The sequence below is a fragment of the Chiloscyllium plagiosum genome, unplaced genomic scaffold (genome assembly GCF_037043375.1).
Source record: "Chiloscyllium plagiosum isolate Xiang-an unplaced genomic scaffold, Cpla_swu_hap1 HiC_scaffold_1, whole genome shotgun sequence".
In the NCBI taxonomy this organism is placed as follows: domain Eukaryota; kingdom Metazoa; phylum Chordata; class Chondrichthyes; order Orectolobiformes; family Hemiscylliidae; genus Chiloscyllium; species Chiloscyllium plagiosum.
The window spans coordinates 34,260,023-34,279,902 of record NW_028270139.1 but is presented as its reverse complement, the minus strand read 5'-3'; positions in this window follow the sequence as shown (position 1 = coordinate 34,279,902).

Genomic DNA, 19,880 nt, shown 5'->3' with positions numbered 1-19,880 from the left:
GCAGGGGAGAGATCGAGCCCAGGTCAGTGGAGAGATCGAGCCCAGGACCGGGGAGAGATCGGGCCCAGTGCAGAAGAGAGATCGAGCCCAGCATAGGGGAGGGATCGAGCCCAGCACAGGGGAGAGATCAAGTCCAGTGCAGAAGAGAAATTGAGCACAGGGCAGAGGATCGATCGGTCCCAGGGCAGGGGAGAGATCGGGCCCAGGGCAGGGGAGAGATCGGGCCCAGTGCAGAAAAGAGGTTGAGCCAGGGCAGGGGAAGATCGAGTCCAGAGCAGGGGAGAGATTGAGTCCAGCACAAGGGAGAGATGGAGCCCAGTGCAGAAGAGAGATCGAGCCCAGTGCGGGGGAGAGAGCAAGCCAGGCTCAGGGGAGAGTGAGCCCAGTGCGGGGAAGAGCGAGCCCAGTACAGGGGAGAGAGTGAGCCCAGTGCGGGGGAGAGTAAGCCCAGTGCCGGGGAGAGAGAATGAACCCAGCACAGGGTAGAGTGAGCCCAATGCGGGGGAGAGTGAGCCCAGTGCCGGGGAGAGAGTGAGCCCAGCACAGGGGAGAGTGAGCCCAGTGCAGGGGAGAGAGTGAGCCCAGTGCGGGGGAGAGTAAGCCCAGTGCAGGGGAGAGTGAGACCAGTGCGGGGGAGTGTGAGCCCAGTGCAGGGGAGAGAGTGAGCCCAGTGCGGGGGAGAGTAAGCCCAGTGCAGGGGAGAGTGAGACCAGTGCCGGGGAGAGAGTGAGCCCAGCACAGGGGAGAGTGAGACCAGTGCGGGGGAGAGTGAGACCAGTGCGGGGGAGAGTGAGCCCAGTGCAGGGGAGAGAGTGAGCCCAGTGCAGGGGAGAGAGTGAGCCCAGCACAGGGGAGAGTGAGCCCAGTGCGGGGGAGAGTGAGCCCAGTGCGGGGGAGAGAGTGAGCCCAGTGCCGGGGAGAGTGAGCCCACTGCGGGGGAGAGTGAGCCCAGTGCGGGGGAGTGTGAGCCCAGTGCAGGGGAGAGAATGAGCCCAGTGCGGGGGAGAGTAAGCCCAGTGCAGGGGAGAGAGTGAGCCCAGTGCAGGGGAGAGAGAGTGAGCCCAGCACAGGGACGAGTGAGCCCAGTGTTGGGGAGAGTGAGCCCAGTGCCGGGGAGAGAGTGAGCCCAGCACAGGGGAGAGTGAGACCAGTGCGGGGGAGAGTGAGCCCAGTGCAGGGGAGAGAATGAGCCCAGTGCGGGGGAGAGTAAGCCCAGTGCAGGGGAGAGAGTGAGCCCAGTGCAGGGGAGAGAGAGTGAGCCCAGCACAGGGACGAGTGAGCCCAGTGTGGGGGAGAGTGAGCCCAGTGCCGGGGAGAGAGTGAGCCCAGTGCGGGGGAGAGTGAGCCCAGTGCCGGGGAGAGTGAGCCCACTGCAGGGGAGAGAGTGAGCCCACTGCCGGGGAGAGTGAGCCCAGTGCGGGGGAGAGTGAACCCAGTGCGGGGGAGAGTGAGCCCAGTGCCGGGGAGAGAGTGAGCCCAGCACAGGGGAGAGTGAGACCAGTGCGGGGGACAGTGAGTCCAGTGCAGGGGAGAGAGTGAGCCCAGTGCAGGGGAGAGAGTGAGCCCAGTGCAGGGGAGAGAGTGAGCCCAGTTCAGGGGAGAGAGTGAGCCCAGTGCCGGGGAGTGTGAGCCCAGTGCAGGGGAGAGTGAGCCCATTGCCGGGGAGAGAGTGAGCCCAGCACTGGGGAGAGTGAGACCAGTGCGGGGGACAGTGAGCCCAGTGCAGGGGAGAGAGTGAGCCCAGTGCGGGGGAGAGTGAGCCCAGTGCAGGGGAGAGAGTGAGCCCAGTTCAGGGGAGAGAGTGAGCCCAGTGCCGGGGAGAGTGAGCCCAGTGCAGGGGACAGTGAGCCCATTGCCGGGGAGAGAGTGAGCCCAGCACAGGGGAGTGTGAGCCCAGTGCAGGGGAGAGTGAGCCCAGTGCAGGGGAGAGAGTGAGCCCAGTTCAGGGGAGAGAGTGAGCCCAGTGCAGGGGAGAGTGAGCCCAGTGCAGGGAGAGAGTGAGCCCAGTGCAGGGGAGAGTGAGCCCAGTGCAGGGGAGAGAGAGCACAGCACAGGGGAGAGAGTGAGCCCAGCACAGGGGAGAGTGAGCCCAGTGCGGGGGAGAGAGCACGCCAGGCACAGGGGAGAGTGTGCCCAATGCGGGGAGAGAGCAAGCCCAGCACAGGGGAGAGTGAGCCCAGTGCAGTGGAAAGAGTGAGCCCAGCACATGGGAGAGATCGGCCCCTGGGCAGGGGAGAGATCGAGCCCAGCACAGGGGAGAGATCGAGCCCAGGGCAGGGGAGAGGTCAGGCCCAGTGCAGGGGAGAGAATGAGCCCAGCACAGGGGAGGGATCAAGCCCAGCATAGGGGAGAGGTCAAGCCCTGGGCAGGGGAGAGATCGAGCCCTGGGCAGGGGAGAAATCGAGCCCAGGACAGGGGAGGGATCGGGCGCAGTGCAGAAGAGAAATCGAGCCCAGCACAGGGGAGGGATCGAGCCCAGCACAGGGGAGAGATCAAGCCCTGTGCAGAAGAGAGACTGAGCCCAGGGCAGGGGAAGATCGAGTCCAGGCAGGGGAGAGATTGAGTCTGGCAACAAGGGAGAGATCGAGCCCAGTGCAGAAGAGAGATCGAGCCCAGTGCGGGGGTGAGAGTGAGCCCAGCACAGGGGAGAGTGAGCCCAGTGCGGGGGAGAGTGAGCCCAGTGCAGGGGAGAGAGTGAGTCCAGTGCGGGGGAGAGTGAGCCCAGGACAGGGGAGAGTGAGACACAGCACTGAGGAGAGTGAGCCCAGTGCAGGGAGAGAGTGAGCCCAGTGCAGGGGAGAGTGAGCCCAATGCCGGGGAGAGAGAGCACAGCACAGGGGAGAGAGTGAGCCCAGCACAGGGGAGAGTGAGCCCAGTGCGGGGGAGAGAGCACGCCAGGCACAGGGGAGAGTGTGCCCAATGCGGGGGAGAGAGCAAGCCCAGCACAGGGGAGAGTGAGCCCAATGCAGTGGAAAGAGTGAGCCCAGCACATGGGAGAGATCGACCCCTGGGCAGGGGAGAGATCGAGCCCAGCACAGGGGAGAGATCGAGCCCAGGGCAGGGGAGAGGTCAGGCCCAGTGCAGGGGAGAGAATGAGCCCAGCACAGGGGAGGGATCAAGCCCAGCATAGGGGAGAGGTCGAGCCCTGGGCAGGGGAGAGATCGAGCCCTGGGCAGGGGAGAAATCGAGCCCAGGACAGGGGAGAGATCGGGCGCATTGCAGAAGAGAGATCGAGCCCAGCACAGGGGAGGGATCGAGCCCAGCACAGGGGAGAGATCAAGCCCAGTGCAGAAGAGAGACTGAGCCCAGGGCAGGGGAAGATCGAGTCCAGGCAGGGGAGAGATTGAGTCCGGCAACAAGGGAGAGATCGAGCCCAGTGCAGAAGAGAGATCGAGCCCAGTGCGGGGGTGAGAGTGAGCCCAGCACAGGGGAGAGTGAGACACAGCACTGGGGAGAGTGAGCCCAGTGCGGTGGAGAGAGCAAGCCAGGCACAGGGGAGAGTGAGCCCAGTGCGGGGGAGAGTGAGCCCAGTGCAGGGGAGAGAGTGAGCCCAGCGCGGGGGAGAGTGAGCCCAGGACAGGGGAGAGTGAGACACAGCACTGGGGAGAGTGAGCCCAGTGCGGTGGAGAGAGCAAGCCAGGCACAGGGGAGAGTGAGCCCAGTGCGGGGGAGAGCGAGCCCATTGCAGGGGAGAGAGTGAGCCCAGTGCAAGGGAGAGTGAGCCCAGTGCTGGGGAGAGTGTGAGCCCAGCACAGGGGAGAGTGAGACCAGTGCGGGGGAGTGTGAGCCCAGTGCAGGGGAGAGCAAACCCAATGCAGGGGAGAGTGAGCCCAGTGCGGGGGAGAGTGAGCCCAGTGCGGGGGAGAGTGAGCCCAGTGCGGGGGAGAGAGTGAGCCCAGCACAGGGGAGAGTGAGCCCAGTGCCAGAAGAGAGTGAGCCCAGCACAGGTGAGAGTGAGCCCAGTGCGGGGGAGAGTGAGCCCAGTGCAGGGGAGAGAGTGAGCATCTGCAGTCCTCACTTTTGTCAACTTAGTACATTGCTCACTGCATCAGTGTATCCCAGTACCTGAGTATATGTGACAATAAAACCTAGCTCTAATTCTAATTCTATTAAATTATTTGAAGGAAAAACAGTTTACCATGCATCTTATCTATCTCTGAATTAGTACCGGAAGTGGATATCTGATCATTACCTCATTACTATTAGTAAGAACTTGTGTGCAAGTTGGTTACCATGTTTCTCTCTTGTTCAAGAGTTACACTTCAAATATTATTTCATTGATATAATTTGGAATATTATTATCAGTATGCTGTGCCTCACTCACGTTGCTATATAACACTTTCACAGATGCTCTTTCAAATTTGAGGCCACAGTCACTGCTTTGTACCATCCCAAGCAAAAACTTTGGGCTGGATTTTCAGTCAGGAAGGCTCTGTGGGAATCATAATTAGATTAAATTTTCTACGGTGTGGAAACAGCCCTTCAGCCCAACAAGTCCAAACCAACCCTCTGAAGAGTAACCCACCCAGAACAATTTCCCTCTGACGAATGCACCTAACACTATGGGCATTTTAGTGTAGCCAATCCACCTAATCTGCAGGTCTTTGGGCTGTGGGAGGAAACCAGAGCACCCAGAGGAAACCCACGCAGACACGGGGAGAATGTGCAAACTCCACACAGTCAGGCACCCAAGGCTGGAATTGAACCTGGGTCCCTGGCACTGCGAGGTAGCACTGCTAACCACTGAGACACCATGCTGCCCCAATTATAGCAGACAGTACCCGAATATGAAAGTGCCACTTCCATTTCTAACAGATCTCATTTTGACAGTATAAGAAGGGGAACGGGCATGATTCACAGACACAAACTCATTAATGCTGTGTTCAAATAAACTCTATGTTTGATGTTTCAAGGACCTTACCCCATAGTATGAAAAGGACAAATTTATGGATGAAATGTTGATACTGCTTTAATTGTCACAATCTGAAGCTTTTTTAAATCCATGACTTTTTAAAAATAATACTTAACTTTTTAAATCATAAACAAAATTATTTTCAGCTGTCTGTGATTTTAAAAAGAAAACTAATTTCTGAAGTGCTTTGCATGTGAAGCAAATTAGTGTATCAACTGCTCAAGCAAGGTCAATGGATATCTTGGTTGATATGTCCTCAAGGAATATTCTTTATGAATGTTTGTCTGAATTTCAAAATCTTTAATAACAAAAGCAGTGCGTTCTGAGTTCAAGTGAGAGTTGTCCGACAGACTAATCAAGCAATTAAATCTCACAAGATTATACTTTACAGTAAACATCCCAGACACTTTCATCACTGTTTCGCAGAATATCCTGGCCCATTGGAAAGTTACATCACCACAGATGGCACTACTAACATATGCCTTTAGGGGAAAGTTCTCCTGGGAGTTCTCAACATTTCCTCTGGACCCCATAAAGTCTCATGGCATCAGGTAAGACATAGCAAAGGTAAGCTCATGCTGATTACCATTGCCTACATCTCCTCCCATACCGGATGATGAATCTATATTCTGCCATGTTGAATAGCAGTTGGAGTATGTGCTGAGTGTGTCAAGGGTAGAGATTGTACTCTGGGTGAGAGACTTCAATGTTAATTACCAAGAGTGATTTGGCAGCACCACTGTAGACCAGCCAGTCTAGTCCTAAAGAACAAAACTGCTAGACTGAGTCTGCAGCAGGTGCTGAGAAAACCAGCAAGTGGGAAAAACTTAACTGCCTTTATCTTCATCAATCTACTGTTACCTGTACCTGTAGCTATCTATGTTAGTATTACTAGGAGTGACTATTGCACAGTCATTATGGAATTTAAGTCCCATCTTCACATTAAAGAATACCCTTTATCATTATGTGAGGCTTTGCCACTATGCTAAATGAGACAGACTTAGAATATATCTTCAAAGTTTGTGCGAAGATTTGCAGCTCGGGTGCTCGTTGTTGTGGTTCTGTTCGCTGAGCTGGAAGTTTTTGTTGTAAACGTTTCGTCCCCTGGCTAGGCAACATCATCAGTGCTTGGGAGCCTCCTGCGAAGCGCTTCTTTGATGTTTCCTCCGGTGTTTATAGTGGTCTGTCCCTGCCGCTTCCGGTTGTCTATATCTAATACATCCAATTGAATATATCTAATACATCCAATACGTGGAACAGTCCATCTTCTGCAGTTACACTGGCACCAATCCCCACCTTTCCCTCTGTTATATTAATGACTGTATCGGCGCCACCTTGTGAACCCATGAGGATGTTGAACAGTTCATCAACTTCACGAACACCTTCCATCTAGACCTCAAGTTCACCTGGACCATCTTGGACACCTCCCTCTTCTTCATGGACTTCTTCATCTTCATCTCCAGCAACTTACTCAACACAGACATCTACTTCAAACCCACTGACTCCCACAGCTACCTGAACTGGGCGGTACGGTGGCACAGTGGTTAGCACTGCTGCCTCACAGCGCCAGAGACCCGGGTTCAGTTCCCGCCTCAGGTGACTAACTGTGTGGAGTTTGCACATTCTCCCCGTGTTGCGTGGGTTTCCTCCGGGTCCTCCGGTTTCCTCCCACAATCCAAAGATGTGCACGTCAGGTGAATTGACCATGCTAAATTGCCCGTAGTGTTATGTAAGGGGTAAATGTAGGGGTATGGGTGGGTTACGCTTCGGCGGGTCGGTGTGGACTTGTTGGGCCGAAGGGCCTGTTTCCACACTGTAAGTAATCTAATCTAATCTAATCTAATCTATACCTCCTCCCACCCCCTCCTGTAAAAACGCTATTCCTTACTCTGAATTCTTCTGCCTCCACTGTATCTGCACTCAGGAAGAGCAATTCTGCTCCAGGACATCCCAGATGGCCTCCTATTTCAAGGACTGTAATTTCCCTTCCCTCGTGGTCAACAATGCCCTCCAGCACATCTCCTCCACTGCCTGCACCTCTGCCTTTGAACCCCATCCCTCCAACCACAACAAGGACAGATCGCCCCGGTCCTCACCTTCCATCCCATTAATCTCCAGATACAGTGCATTATCCTCCACCATTTCCATCACCTACAAACAGACCCCACCACCAGAGATATATTTCCCTCCCCGCCCCTATCAGCATTCCGCAGAGACCATTCCCTCCGTGACTGCCTCGTTTGGTCCACGACCCCCCCCATTAATCCACCCTCCACTCCCGGCACCTTCCCTTGCTGCTATGAGAGGCGTAAAACCAGTGCCCACACCACCCCCCTCACCTCCATGCAAGGCCCCAAAGGATCCTTCTATGGCAGGGTGGCTCAGTGGTTAGCACTGGTGCCTCACAGCACCAGGGATCTGGGATCGATTCCAGCCTTGGGCAACTGTGGAGTTTACACAATCTTCCCGAGTCTGTGTGGTTTCCTCTGGGTGCTGCGGTCCAAAAATGTGCAGATTGGATGAATTGGCCATGCTAAAGTGCCTATAGTGTTCAGGGATATGTGGGTTAGATGCATTATTTAGGGGAGTGGGTCTGGGTGGGATACTCTTTGGAGGGTCGGTGAGGAATTGTTGGGCCAAATGGCCTGTTTCCACACTGTAGGGAGTCTATGATCCAGCAGAAATTTTCCTGCACTTCCTAACATCTCATCCACTGTGTCCGTTGCTCTCAATGTAGTCTCCTCTACATTGGGGAGACAGGATGCCAACTTGTGGAATGTTTCAGGAAACATCTCTGGGACACACGCACCAAACAACCCCACCGCCCTGTGAACGACCACTTCAACTTCCCCTCTCACTCTGCCAAGGATATGTAAATCCTCAGCCTCCTCTACTGCCAATTCCAAGCCACCTGACACCTGGAGAAGAACACCTCATCTTCAATGTTGGGACCCTCCAACCTGGCATCAATGTCAATTTCACCAGTTTCCTCATTTCCCCTCCCCCACCTCCTCCCAGATTCAACCTTCCAACATGGCACCGCCTTCTTGATCTGACCTACCTGTCCATCTTCCTTCCCACCTATGTGCTCCACCCTCCCCTCCGACCTATCACCATCAACCTCCACTTGCATCACCCTATCACCTTCCCAGCTACCATTCCCCCAGCCCTAACCCCACCTTCCCATTTATCTCTCAGTGCCCTTCCACCCCTCCCCCACCAACATTCCTGTTGAAGGGCTTACGCCTGAGACACCGATTCTCCTGCTCCTCGGATGCTGCCTGACTGGCTGTGCTTTTCCAGCACCACACTCTTTGACTCTGATCTCCAACATCTGCAGTCCTCACGTTCTCTTCGAATATATCTCGCAAAACAAAACTGGGTATCCATCAGGTGAAATGGAACAGAAGAATTATATCAGTCAGCAACCTGTTGCCAGCTGAATTTCACATTGTGCAGACACTCATTCCCAAATTGCTTCCCCCACTGTTTGAAAAAAAGCAGCAGTATAACTATGAGCTACAACGAATTTCAGTCGTTTGCTTTCTAAAAGTGCTGCAGTTCTCTCCAAACTCCTTCATTTTGAAAGGTCATCTGGTGGATCATTTGCACTAGCAACAAAACTTTTCAAAAATATTTCCCGTAATTAGACCTTGATCATCCTTGAGATCATCACATTGCTCAGCTGACAGTCTTAAGATATGATATGGAGATGCTGGTGTTGGACTGGGGTGGACAAGGTCAGAAGTCACGTGACACCAGGTTATAGTCCAACAGGTTTATTTGCAATCACAAGCTTTTGAAGCACTGCTCCTTCGTCATCTGATGCCCGTGTGATTTCTAGTCTTAAGATAACCAGGGAATCGGGGAGTGCATGTGCTATCTTTTTTTAAAAAATCTTTTTTACATTTGTTTAATAAATAAGTCAGAGACTTTATAGTATGTGAACCAGTCACTCTGTGTGTCCTGTGAAGAAGTGTGTGAAACAACAGGAAAGATCAGAGAACTGAAGAACTGAGGAAACAAAAAGAAAAAATCTATCGAATCCTGGGGACTGGTGCAATGAAACAATTTCTCCAGGACTTGCCTTCCCTTTCTCCAAAATACCAATTTTTTTTTCTTTTGTGACCATCTGATAAACAGGGTAAAGATGTTAAAATATTTGAAAAGAAAGTGGTTGTCAGTAAGGAAGAGTGTGAATGATGAAAAGGAGTTAATTGCTGAATGCATTTGGCAGAAAATTTACAAATGACAGCCAGGAGAAATGAAGGCAACAAGATCCATAATTGGCTTTGTTTGGAGCTCTGAAATGGATGCTGGGAAACCCAAATAAAGAGTACGCCAATAAACATTTATTCATCTGGTACAACCACTACTTGACAAAGGAAACAAGATATTCTCCATTGAAAATATCCATGCCTGGACTTATTCAAAACACTGACATCAGTGAGGACTCTTGGAATTGGCATTTAATGAGACGCAAAGAATTGCCAGTATTCTTTGCAAAACTCTCAAAGGAACAGATGGACTTTAGGCATAGGGAGATTCTAACTGTGAAATGGGAGTAGATAGAGCTCCGTATGCTTTCAATCCTTCACTGCCCAGGAATGCTGTAGGCACCTGCCAAAAAGTATGTGTGTGCTCAGGCAGTGTTTTTCAACCGTGGGCGCGATATGTTGATCTGTCAGTTATTTTATTGGAAACAGAATACATGAAGTGGCACAGAAATGAATTCTCCCTGTTGAATTTTAATAAAATAGTAAAAACACATTTTTGAACATTCCAAATAAAGGGTTAGCAATGGAAAATTAAGCTAATTTTTGTTACAATTTTTAAACTGTGACATGCTATAGTAATTTGTCCATGACATTTATATTTAATGGAACTTGTATCCGTTTAGGTAGGGAAGGTGAATTAATATGGATTTCAATTGCTTCAATTTACTTTAACTGAAAGTGTTAGATATTTATCTACAATCACAGAGTGGAACCCATTGAGATTTAGTGATTCAATGGTATTTTAAACAACATTATAATTTGCAACCTTGCATCAATACTGAACTGGGAAGTTGCAAAGGAAGCACTATACCAATCCATCACAAATCATTGCCATGAAAAGCCACAAAGAGAAGTAAGAAGAAATAGCAGGAACTTGGCTCTGGTGAAAAATAGCCTCAGCATCAGAGACGGTTGCTGTTGTAGAGAATTTGAGAAAATATAATTTGCAATGTGATTGTCTGATTTTGAAAACATCCTGTGGATCACTTGCTTGTTCGTCATTAATCTTGTAACATTGTTGTCATCATCATATTATTGGCATTGTCACTTGGCAACCCAGACAGAGGTGAAGACAAATAAAGTTCACTGCTGCTGGAACTGTTGATGAATCCACCAGCATTTTGACTTCCCCAGAATTCAGCTGGAGACCCTCAAGAATCACACAGCACACTGTCAGCCCAATCTGAGGGCATCTGAGCCTGTAAAAGCAATCCATTTTTGGCAGGTCAAGGTAATTTTACCATGTCCAATATTGACATTATGAATTGGAAAATAGTACTCTTTTTTTTAATGCATTCATTTGTGGGATGTTGGCATCACAGACAGGCCAGCATTTATTGCCCGTCCCTAGTTACCCTTGAGAAGCTGATGGTGAGCTGCCTTCTTGAACCGCTGCAGTCCACCTGCTGTGGGTTGACCCACAATGCCATTAGGGAGGGAATTTCAGATCTTTGACCCAGCGACAGTGAAGGAATGGCGATATATTTCCAAGTCAGGATTGTGAGTGGCTTGAAGTGGAACTTGAAGTTGGTGGTGTTCCCATATATCTGCTGTCCTTGTCCTTCTAGATGGAAGTGATTGTAGGTTTTTCAGGTGCTTTCTTTGCTGAATTTCTGCAGGGCATTTTGTAGTTAGTACACATTGCTGCTACCGAGCATCAGTAGTGGATAGAGTGGGTAATTGTGGATGTGACACCAATCCAGCGGGCTGCTTTGCCCTGGATGGTGTTAAGATTCTTGAGCGCTTTTGGGGCTGCACTCATTCAGGCAAGGGGAGAGTATTCTGTCACACTCCTGACTTGTGTCTGGATGGTGGACAGGCCTGGGGGGGTCAGAAGATGTGTTACTCACTGCAGTATTCCTAGCCTCTGACCTGTTCTTATAACCACTGGTCAGTCAATTTTGATTTCTGGTCAATGATAACCCCCATGGTATTGACAGTGGGGGATTCAGTGATGATAACATCATTTAATGTCACGGGGCAGTGGTAAGGTTGTCTCTTATTGGTAATGATTATAGCCTGGGATTTGTGTGGCAAGAATGTTACTTGCCATTTGTTAACCCAAGCCTGAATTTCATCCAGATCTTGTTATATTTGGACATGGACAGCTTCAGTACCTGAGGAGTCACGAATAGTGGTGAACATTTTGCAATCCTTGGCAAACATTCTCACTTCTGACTTTATGGTGGAGGACAGGTCATTGATGAAGCAGCTGAAGATGGTTGGGCCTAAGATACTACCCTGAGGAACTCCTGCGATGACTGATGTAAAATAACCACAACCATCTTCCTTTCAGGTATGACTCTAACCATTGGAGAGTTTGCCCTGATACATTGATTCCAGTTTTGCCAGGGCTCCTTGATGCCACACCCGGTCAAATTCAGCCTTGATGTCAAGGGCTATCACTCTCACCACACCTTGTGGTTGGAAGCCATCTGCCTCAATAAAGCTCCTTCATTGGATCTCAAAAAAAATATACATTAAAACAAATAAATAAACAGACCAGAAACTTCAGTAGAATATGCTTTGACATTATTCTCTACTCATTATACTTGCAATTGTCCTTTTAAATTTCATGGAATTTTGCATGGCATGTAGCTGTCAGTTAGAAATCCAAACCTTGCGGTGTCCTTCATTGTGCAAGCAGTGCCATTCAATGTACCTCCATAAGCAATCATATTGATGAGTTGTCAATAAACATTTAGTAGCTAAACCACAAAGTGCAATTGAGAATAATGAATTCAGTGCCAAATCACAGTCAGAACTGATGTGAAGAGATGAAAAGAATAATGTAATTAGGAGTACGAAGAAGGAGAAAGAAAAAGTAAGAGAAACCCAAGATGATTTTTTTGATTAAATCCAACTACAATTGAAATCTGAATGAATGAGACTCCACACTGGTAAAAGTTAATACTTAGTGACAAAAACAGAAATTGCTGGAAAAACTCAATAGGTCTTGCAGCATTTGTAGAGAGAAATCCAGTGACCTTTCCTCAGTGAGTTTGTTTGGGAATAATTAAGACCAATCACACCATTAAAAAAGGTACTTAAGACTGAAATTGAAAACTCCTGATTTTTTGGAATGGGTGCAGTTGGTATCTACTGAGCAAGTATAAGAGCATCATGATATTTGCCATATTTGGGAATTGGTTTAGCTCAGTTGGCTGGATTGTTGGTTTACAGTGCACTGTGATACCAACAGTGTGAGTTCAATTCCCATTACTGGTTTGAGGTTACCCTGAAGGGCTCTCCTTTCCAACCTCTTGTTGGCAGCACGGTGGCACAGTGGTTAGCACTGCTGCCTCACAGCGCCTGAGACCCGGGTTCAATTCCCGCCTCAGGCGACTGACTGTGTGGAGTTTGCACATTCTCCCCGTGTCTGTGTGGATTTCCTCCGGGTGCTCCGGTTTCCTCCCACAATCCAAAGATGTGCAGGTCAGGTGAATTGGCCATGCTAAATTGCCTGTAGTGTTAGGTAATGGGTAAATGTAGGGGTATGGGTGGGTTGCACTTCGGCGGGTCGGTGTGGACTTGTTGGGCCGAAGGGCCTGTTTCCACACTGTAATGGAATGTAATCTAATCTAATCTCTTCTCTTGCCTGAGGTTTGGTGGCCCTCAGGTTAAATTAAGAGAGCAATGACTATGGTGACAACAGCAATTTAACACATTTAAATAGGGAGTCAAATGATGAGGAATAATTTTTACAGCTTTCATGGGAGTATAATTCATAGAACATAGAACATTACAGTGCAGCCCTTTGGCCCTTGGTGTTGCGCCGACCTGTGAAAATAATTTGCTAGAGATCTAACCTAAACAGTTCCATTACTATCCATATTTTTATCCAATGCACATTTAAATGCCCATAACGTCAGCGAGTCTACTATTGTTGCAGGCAGGCCATTCCACACCCCTATTATTTTGTGAGTGAAGAAATTACCCTGATATCTGTCCTAAATCTATCATCCTTCAATTTAAAGCTATGTCCCCTCGTGTTAGCCTTCACCATCTGCTGGATGTCTTGAAATGGTTAAAGGTGGATAAATCCCCAGTTCCTGATCAGGTGTACTCGAGAACTCTGTGGGAAGCTAGAGCAGTGATTGCTGGGCCTCTTGCTGAGATATTTGTATCATCGATAGTCACAGGTGAGGTGCCGAAAGACTGGAGGTTGGCAAACGTGGTGCCACTGTTAAAAATGGGCGGTAAAAACAAGCCAGGAAACTATAGACCAGTGAGCCTGACCTTGGTGGTGGGCAAGTTGTTGGAGGGAATCCTGAGGGACAGGATGTACATGTATTTGGAAAGGCAAGGACTGATTCGGGATAGTCAACATGGCTTTGTGTATTGGAAATCATGTCTCACAAACTTGATTGAGTTTTTTGAAGAAGTAACAAAGAAAATTGATGAGGACAAAGCAGTCGATATGACTTTCGACAAGGTTCCCCATGGGAGACTGATTATCAAGGTTAGATCTCATGGAATACAGGGAGAACTAGCCATTTGGATACAGAACTGGCTCAAAGGTAGAAGACAGAGGGTGGTGGTGGAGGGTTGTTTTTCAGACTAGAGGCCTGTGACCAGTGGAGTGCCACAAGGATTGGTGCTGGGCCCTCTATGTTTTGTCATTTACATAAATGATTTGGATGCGGCATAAGAGGTACAGTTAGTAAGTTTGCAGATGACACCAAAATTGGAGGTGTAGTGGACAGCGAAGAAGGCTACCTCAGATTACAACAGGACCTGGACCAGATGTGCCAATGGGCTGAGAAGTGGCAGATGGAGTTTAATTCAGATAAATGTGAGGTGCTGCATTTTGGAAAAGCAAATCTTAGCAGGACTTATACACACAATGGTAAGGTCCTAGGGAGTGTTGCTGAACAAAGAGACTTTGGAGTGCAGGTTCATAGCTCCTTGAAAGTGGAATCGGAGGTAGATAGGATAGTGAAGAAGGCGTTTGGTATGCTTTCCTTTATTGGTCAGAGTATTGAGTACAGGAGTTGGGATGTCATGTTGCGGCTGTACAGGACATTGGTAAGGCCACTGTTGGAATATTGCATGCAATTCTGGTCTCCTTCCTATTTGACTCCTATGTGAAACTTGAAAGGGTTCAGCAAAGATTTACAAGGATGCTGCCAGGATTGGAGGATTTGAGCTATAGGGAGAGGCTAAACAGGCTGGGGCTGTTTTCCCTGGAGCATCGGAGGCTGAGGGGTGACCTTATAGAGGTTTACAAAATCATGAAGGGCATGGATAGCATAAATAGACAAAATCTTTTCCCTGGGGTGGTGGAGTCCAGAACTAGAGGGCATAGGTTTAGGGTGAGAGGGGAAAGATATAAAAGAGACCTAAGGGGCAACTTTTTCATGCAGAGGGTGGTACGTGTATGGAATGAGCTGCCAGAGGATGTGGTGGAGGCTGGTACAATTGCAACATTCAAGAGGCATTTGGATGGGCATATGAATAGGAAGGGTTTGGAGGGATATGGGCCGGGTGCTGGCAAGTGGGACTAGACTGGGTTGGGATATCTGGTCGGCATGGATGGGTTAGACTGAAGGGTCTGTTTCCATGCTGTAAATCTCTATGACTGTATTCTCTGCTCCCCACCCCCCCCCTGCTCCCCTGACATCAATGAATCCTCAAATGTTGTCGAGAGCAATAGATAAGTAATCCAATCAAATTCAGGCAATTTTATTCCCAACTGTACTAATTAAAACCTTCAATGTTTGATTAAGATAAGCAGCAATTTTTTGTGATTTTTTTACAAGTGTTGCAAGAATTACAAAAACGGACTTTCTCAAGATTAAAGGCATTCTTGTTCTCCTCATTGACGTATTGATCTGAGATCAATTCCATTAGAAGAAAGTTCGGATTTTAGGATTTTCGAGTTCCCCAACCATCAAAAATGTAACAGCCATCTTCCTAATGCCTTATTTATCTGGCAATGGTCATCATATTTAATTAGTATGTGGTTCAATGCGGTGTGATTTTCATACATACTTCTTTTATTTACAATCCAATCTAAACTTCGCTGCTTATATCCTGATTGTCTGTCTTGATCTTTCCTGAAAACTTGGATGTTCAGTAGCTTTTCCATCTTACTTTTTTTTCTTACATCAAATGCTAACCATTAAATGGTAGCAAGTTTCAAGATTATCTAATTCTACAATATTGCTGTAATTATTAACCAAAACCCAGTGTTCATGTTGCAACTACTAATAATTGGAAAAGGCAAAGGCTCACAGGCAATATCTACGGCAGATTGATCTAGAGCCTCAGGCTAATATCCTGAGGACAGGAATATCAATCCCACTTTGGCAGACGGTGAAATTTGAATTCAATGAAATCTGGAATTAAAAGCCAGCCAATGGTGACCACATAACCATTATTTTAATAAAAGCAAAATACAGTGGATGCTGAGGCAGGACGGTGGCTCAGTGGTTAGCACTGCTGTCTCACAGCGCCAGGGACCCATGTTCGATTCTAGACTGTTTGTATGGAGTTTGCAGGTTCTCCCCGTGTCTGTGTGGATTTTCCCTGGTGCTCCAGTTTCATCTCACAATCCAAAGATGTGCAGGTTAGGTGAATTGGCCATGCTAAATTGTCTATATAGTGTTCAGGGAGATGTGTAGATTAGGTCCATTAGTCAGGGGTAAATAGAGGATAATAGGGTAGGGGAATGGGTTACTTTCAGAAGGTCGCTGTGGACATTTTGGGCTGAAGGGCCTGTTTCCACACTGCAGGGATTCTATGATTCTATGATTCTGGAGTTCATCATCCAGTCTGGATTTGGTCTTGTCAGTGTAAAGGAGACAGTATTGTGAGCAGTCAATACAGTAAACTAGATTGAACAAAATACAAGTGAAATCCTATTTGGGGCCTTGTACAGTGAGCAGAGAAAAGGTGAATGTGCAAGTGTTACCTTCTATGATTGCATGAGAAGGTGCCATGGAGGAGTGAGGAACGTTAGGACTGATGGAGGAGTGGAACAGGGTTTTGTAACAAAATGGTCCTTATCTCCTCCCCAGGTCCTGAGAAAGCCAGCATGGATGCCTCACAGGAAGCATTGGCAAGGCTGCTTCCTGTACCCTCCACCGTCTTGGGTACTGACGCCTTTGTGGCTATTTTAGTTAGATCAGAGTCAGGGTGCACCCACTGTTGAGCAGTTCCCTGCCATGCCTTTGCAAATGATCGGGGAAGAATTGCCCCAGGCTGCTGTCAATCAAAGACTAGGCACCTGCGCAGATCTGGGCAGGACCTGATGATGGCATCCATCATCAACAACTTCATGCTAGAACACAGCAGGCAGGTTTGTTGGGGCCACTAGGCACAAAGGTTGCAGGATAGTGCCAACATATTTGGACTCCTGCTGCCTCTGGCATTTGAACATTCCCATGGACAGGTTGGCAGCTGCCAATGAAGAGTCAGGCCCAGCACCCACAGTGTCTGCTAACTATGTGCACGGACCAACGCTAGTGTTGATGCTCAGCAGGGGACCTTGAACTCATACCAGGTTTCCCCTCCTTACAAGGAGATAGGGTGGTGGTCACCCAGCCAGAAGAGGAGCCACATACAGGCCCAGGAGTTGAAGACAAGAAGGGTACGTCTGCCTCTGTGCAGGACACAATCAGAGCATCTGGGCCCTCCAGACGCAAACTCTTTATAAAAAATCCATTAACCACTGCACTCAGTTTCCTGTCACTCAGCCAACTTTCAATTCATGTTGCTTCAGTCCCACTTATTCCATAGGCTGTAACCAGCTCACATATCCTCTGTGTGTCACTGTATCAAACACCATCTGAAAGTCCATTTACACCATATCAATAGTAATGCCTTCATCAATTCTTTCAGTTTCCTCTTCAAATACCTCCAGCCAGTTAAAGCTGCATTTGAAGTTCTCCACTCCTTTGGCACTATCTCTTACTCAAATGGAAGCCTGAAAATGTCTGGACAATACTTTTGCAATTTCCACTCTCATTTCCCTCAGTATCGGTGGATGTGTCTCATCCAGCCCCAGTTATTTATCAAATATGAATACAGACAATCTATCTCATAGCAGCAAGGCAAAAGTGAGGACTGCAGATGCTGGAAACCAGAGTTTAGATTGATGGTGCTGGAAAAGCACAGCAGGTCAGGCAGCATCCAAGGAGCAGGAAAATCCCTTCATCAGGAACTCTCCTTGGATGCTGCCTGACCTGCTGTGCTTTTCCAGCACCACTGATCTAAACCTATCTCGTAGCTCCTACTTGTCAATTTTAATCACTTAGAGTGTTTGAAAGACACCCTCTTTCACCAGACCTGAGATTACATCTTCTTTCCTGATAGTGACAGATGGAATTATTCATTTAATGCCTCAGATATAAACTCTGCGTCCGTTTGTAAATCTCCTTTTTTTGTACCTAATCAATCCTTCTTCTCCTTTTACCACCTTTTTATTATTTATTTTACCATTCATTTACTATAAGATTACTTCCAATATCTTTTCATGCTCTCTCTTGCTCCTCTTACTTGCTTTTTCACCTGCGCTCTGAACCTTCTGTTTTCAACCAAGTTCACAATGGCATTTTCTACTGCATCTGTTTCATAAGTTCACATTTTCTTCATTATAGTTTCAAACGTTTTGGTCAGACAGGAAGCTCTGGCTGCATTTGTCCTACATTTCCCTTTTAAGGGACTATATGCTGACTGTTCCTGAATTATTTTTCTTTGAAGACAGCCTATTGTACAGTCAACCATTTCTCCTGCCAAACTTAGGCTTCAATTTATTTCTAATTCTTAATTTTTTACAAAAATTCTTACCCCACTGATGTTGGTTTTCTTGCAGTGGATTACTCTGGATTGTTCCTTGTGTTTTTTTCAAAGTCCACCTAAATCATATGATACAACGATCCCCATCCTCTAAATCTTCCCCTGACACTTGATCCACTTAGCCCATCTCATTCCCATGAACCAGATCCAATGGTGCCTCTTTGCTAGCTTGGGAATTTATCCTGTAAAGTGACACCCAGGCATCTTCAAAGCTGTGGATTAAGCCACCAGAATGTTGTTTCAGTCTTTTAAAAACAAAATCAATGATTTCCAGCCAGTAAATTCATAAAGTCGTTTTTATAAAGCATGGTTTGTAATACAGTTGATTGCTCTATAATCACTGAACTTATTCTATCTCTTGAGAAAAGTTCTGCAAAATTGCTCCCTGACCTCTTTAGATAATTGAACAAAATGCCAGTGTATCTATCCTACTTTAGAGCTATCCTCATTCAATGACTTGTCTTCCACAGATGACATTTCCTGGTTCCCAGCAGCACAGACAGCATTGTATTCCATAGAGTATTTGATCATCACTGTCTACATTTATCAATATAGCCTTCAATCCTGTTCCTAACTAGATATCTTTCCAGCTTATTTTTTAAAGCAATTAATTGAAATGACATTAACAGCTTTTGCTGGGAGTCTGCTCCACTTATTCATTATTCACCGTGACAAAAACCTCTTGATTTCTAGCCTCACTCGAGGCTTGTTAATTTTTTACTTGTGATTTCAAGTTCAGTGTTCACAGCTCTGCTCACATGAAATGATCCACTTTAAAGAACTCCACATCCTCTCTAAACCTACTTTTCTTCAGGAAATGCAAGTGGAGTTCTGAGAGTTGCTGAGGTTAGACTCATTCCATCTTCCCAGTTGAGAACAATTTACTGCCTTGTTAAAGATGTGACAACTAGAAAAGGGTGCGCCATGAATAATATGTAAAAGATTAACACAAATTCTGCAGTATGTATGCAGAGATATGGGTTTAGCATACTAAAAGATATTCAATTATATTGCTGGCTCTACATTGTTCTTAGATCATGGAAAATGGAGGGTCGCACACATTTTCATTATCTTTTCGACTGACTTCCTCATTATGATAAAGAAACTGAACATTAGTAAAATTCCTGTTGGTCATACTGGGTTGTTTCAAGGATACTTTCTTCGACAGTTACATATTTTTGCTATTCTGTAGAAAAGGTGACTCCAACAGAAATCTGAATCTCAGGGTATAGAAAATCCCGACAAGTGAGGACAATACGTGAAACAGATTTTATTTGCCAAGGCTGGTGACAGAGCTTTGCTCAGTGGGAGTGCACATAAAATATAGGACCGGAACTCAACTTAAGCTGTGTTTACCTGTACGTTTGAGTTTATGTTGCATGCTTTCATCACTCAAAGTTCTGCACTGAGGATGTTAGTTCATAAATGCTATGCCATAATACATAACTGTATTCCTATTTTAATTTTTAAAAACTATTAGCCTTAAAAGTATATATTTTTGACTTTATAAAAGTAAGTATCTTGCAAGATGTTTTTTTCATGTATGTGATAATCGTCTGGTCAGAAAACATGCGATAACCATCTAGCAGATTATAGCTGTCTTTGTGGGTTAGATCTTATCTAATGCCTGCAAAATATGTAGCAACACCTCCCCACCACACCTTTATTACTAGTTTCTGAAGAAGGGCTCATGCCCGAAACGTTGATTCTCCTGCTCCTTGGATGCTGCCTGACCTGTTGCGCTTTTCCAGCAACACATTTTTAGCTGGGAATATTGCCTGGTATTGGCACATAATGGAAAAGTGTCTACATTTCTCTTGCACACCTTTGGAGTTTTAAGAATTTCTTTTGTCAATTAAATTGACAACTTATTTTATACCTTCAAAAAT